Raw genomic sequence first — 3,890 nt, 5'->3', positions numbered from 1 at the left:
CTACCCCAGTTACCACTACTGTGCATGTGTGTCAAGGACAGAAAGGCAGATGTGGCAGTGGAAGGTGTCAAAGCAGTTTGGAGAGAAAAACAAAGTAAAGAACAAAAAAAAGAAAATGAGTAATCGATAATTAAATTAGTCATTGATTATTTTAATAATCGATTAGTCGTCGATTAATCGATTAATTGTTGCAGCTCTAGTTGGTGATGTGAGTTTTGTTTCATGAAAAGGGGAATGGAAACAAATACAGACAGACAGAAATGAAGGAAATTCAGAATTAAAACCTGACCTTTAATATCTGAACTAGGAGGAAACTAACGCAGAACAATGTGACGACACAAGAACAAACACTTAGTGGAACCGTGCTGAAGGAAACCAGGGAGTATGAGAAAAGGAAGGGGTGGTTAGTGATTGAAAATGGTGAGTGTGGAGCTGGAAACAGGGACAACTTCTAAGGCCTCTTGTATGAAGAGTACACAGCTATTTTTCTTACTGAAAGTTTGAGTATGCACAAAAATATTCAGAAATTTTAAACCATGTGAACACGTTTCTGTGCACCTTTCCGTCACACATCACAGTTAGCTTGAACCAGTGCTGCTGCATATACAAATTAGTATAAATACACGCCAGAATTCTACCCTTTGTCCAAATAACCACGGCAAAGATGTAAAGTAAGGCAAAAAACCAATTAGGTTTTACTGAATGTTCAATAGGTGTAGTAGTGTCAGAAGTGTCTGATCAGCTCTGCCTTCTGCAGGTTATTTTGTTTAAATGATTTTTTTGTCTGAAGCCAGTTGTTAAAAAAGCTAGAAGAGCAGCTGGTTTGATCCTACTGAACGTGAGCATGCAGTTGATGTTCACGTCTTTTTTCCATTACCACATTAACAAAAATAAAGTTTTCCTTCGTGGACTTTTCACTCAACACAACACTGAGCATTTAGTGAAAAAAAAACAATATATCTAGCCATCACTCTTGTCGTTTATGTACTTATATGAGCTGTGGGAGGGCAGAGGGAAGAATTATGATCATTTATGGCCCGCCGCATTTTCAGCCCGTTTATACTCCGTCAGGAAAAAGACGTCCGAAATGATGCAATCAGTGACCCGCTGTATTGAAGTATAACCCAAGCTTGACCCAGAGTCTGACCCAGAGCCAGAGGAGAATGAAGATCACCAAACTGTAGTTGGTATAAGTTCAGACCTTATTTAGAAGTAAAACACAAGTACTGCAATGTGATAGTCCAGAAAACATCATAGAAAATAAAGAAAACTGAACAGGTTGAAAAATATATCTCAAAAAGAATATAAATATATCTATGCAGCACCAGGAGAAACTTAATCAAACTTTTCAGTTTAAAATTCTTCTGCTAAATAAATGTAATACTCTTTGAATAGTGAGTAAATGTGAGAAAACATTTTAAAAGTGAATATTTCTTAACATATTTATAGCTTTGTTTGTGAGTGTGCAAACGAGTCCCCAGCTAGAAGGGGCCATGACATGGAAAAGTTTGTGAACACCTGTGATAGAGGATGATAAAACCACAAGAGTTTTAGGGTTACACAAAACTTCCTTTGTGAGGTCATGGTGGTTTATCATGGAGGTAGTAGTGTATTGAGGTTCTGACTGGAAGGGGGTGGTAGTGGTGGGAACACAAACGGTGAGGTTGGTTGTTGAAATTTTAAGATAGGACTGCCTCATGCCCACACTACAGCTGCCATAGATCATAGAAACAACCTAACGCACACTGTGGCAGTTGTGTTGTGTTAGCATGGCAAGTATATTCAAGAAAAACTAAGACATTGGATCTCGTTGATGTAATTGTGAGACTTTCCCACATGGACAATTCATTCTCAAACTTTGGGGGGAGAAATCCTGGTAAATCTGGTTCTGTTGCTAACCAAGGAGAAGCACTACTTTGTACATTTGTCACAAAGAGATCGCCTCTGTTATTTATTTTTTATTTCAATTTACTGATTTTTAACCAGGCAAATCCCATTGATTGTTTCCTCAGACAGTGTAGGAACTAGAATCTATATTGCCGAGTCGAGGCACAGTACCTCCTGGTCAGTGCAGCTACAGCTGCTCGGCCAGGCACCACGGATATCTGCCTGTGTCTCCACACTGTCTCCTTCGTGCACAAAAATCATCAAATCACCTTCCACAACATTTTGTTGACTGTCTTTATCATTGTTGCCAGGACAGTTGTAAAGACGGATGTATTTTCCAACAGCCTTGGTCGGCTGTTCCTCATTGAGCAGAAAAGAGATCCATGTACTGCAGCCACTTTTCACAAACTAACATGCCCATTAAGTTCTGACCAATTATACAATATTTCTTTCGAAAAGTAGTTCTGAGAGGGGATTCTGCAGAAGACGGTGTGTCAGCAGAAGAAAAATAAACAATTTTCGTCACACAGACAGACACAGCTGTTCTTGTGGACTAAAACAACAGATTTAAAGAACCTGCATATACTTCAAATACAAGACGTCAAAGAAAACAACTTCATATTTAAGAAACTTGGCATAAAACACATGATTTAATCCTTTTTGTCACATAACTGGCATATTGGCTTTTGAACTTGGCTCAGCTAAAGTGTAAGAGGAAGTGACATCAAAGGAAAACTTTACAAAAAAAGGAACTCCCTAGTCTTTGTATATTACTTGAACTCTATGTCTTCTTCATTTCTCTGATAGCGACTCCAAATAATCTAAAGAAACATCAGATTGTTCTCTACAGTCTGTGTTGTCGGCCATTGTAGCAATGTTCTGTTTACATTCAGACATTCCCCTTTGACATCACTTCCTGTTGCTTCACATGCAATTATCTCAACAACTGTTCATCTCAGTGTCGTAAAACTTCTTTTGCAACATGTCATTTATGTTATCTTTCCAAAAATGCATTCATATTTATCACAAAAAAATTGATGTCACGTGCACTTTAAGCGTGCTGCAGTTTTCTTCTGCAGGTTTTTCCATCCATCCATCCATCCATCCATTTTCTTCCGCCTATCCGGGGTCGGGTCGCGGGGGCAGCAGCTTCAGAAGGGAGGCCCAGACCTCCCTTTCCCCAGCCACTTCTTCCAGCTCCTCCGGGGGAACTCCAAGGCGTTCCCAGGCCAGCCGAGAGACATAGTCCCTCCAGCGTGTCCTGGGTCTTCCTCGGGGCCTCCTCCCGGTGGGACGTGCCCGGAATACCTCACCAGGGAGGCGTCCAGGAGGCATCCTTACCAGATGCCCAAGCCACCTCAACTGGCTCCTCTCGACGTGGAGGAGCAGCGGCTCTACTCTGAGTCCCTCCCGGATGACCGAGCTTCTCACCCTATCTCTAAGGGAGAGTCCAGCCACCCTGCGGAGGAAACTCATTTCGGCCGCTTGTATCCGGGACCTCGTTCTTTCGGTCATGACCCAAAGCTCATGACCATAGATGAGGGTAGGAACGTAGATCGACCGGTAAATCGAGAGCTTCGCTTTCTGACTCAGCTCTCTCTTCACCACGACGGACCGGTACAGCGCCCGCTTTACAGCAGACGCTGCGCCAATCCGCCTGTCGATCTCCCGCTCCGTTCTTCCCCCATTCGTGAACAAGATCCCCAGATACTTAAACTCCTCCACTTGAGACAGGGCGACCCCCCTGACCCGGAGAAGGCACTCTGCCCTTTTCCGGCTCAAGACCATGGCCTCGGATTTGGAGGCACTGAGCCTCATCCCGGCCGCTTCGCACTCGGCCGCGAACCGCTCCAGCGAGAGCTGCAGATCTCGTTCCGATGAAGCCAAAAGGACCACATCATCCGCAAAAAGCAGAGATGCGATCCTAAGGCCACCAAAACGGATCCCCTCAACACCTCGGCTGCGCCTAGAAATTCTGTCCATGAAAGTAATGAACAGAATCG

Source organism: Austrofundulus limnaeus, unplaced genomic scaffold (assembly GCF_001266775.1).
Source record: "Austrofundulus limnaeus strain Quisiro unplaced genomic scaffold, Austrofundulus_limnaeus-1.0 Scaffold106, whole genome shotgun sequence".
NCBI lineage: Eukaryota > Metazoa > Chordata > Actinopteri > Cyprinodontiformes > Rivulidae > Austrofundulus > Austrofundulus limnaeus.
Note: the sequence above shows the minus strand (reverse complement) of the source record.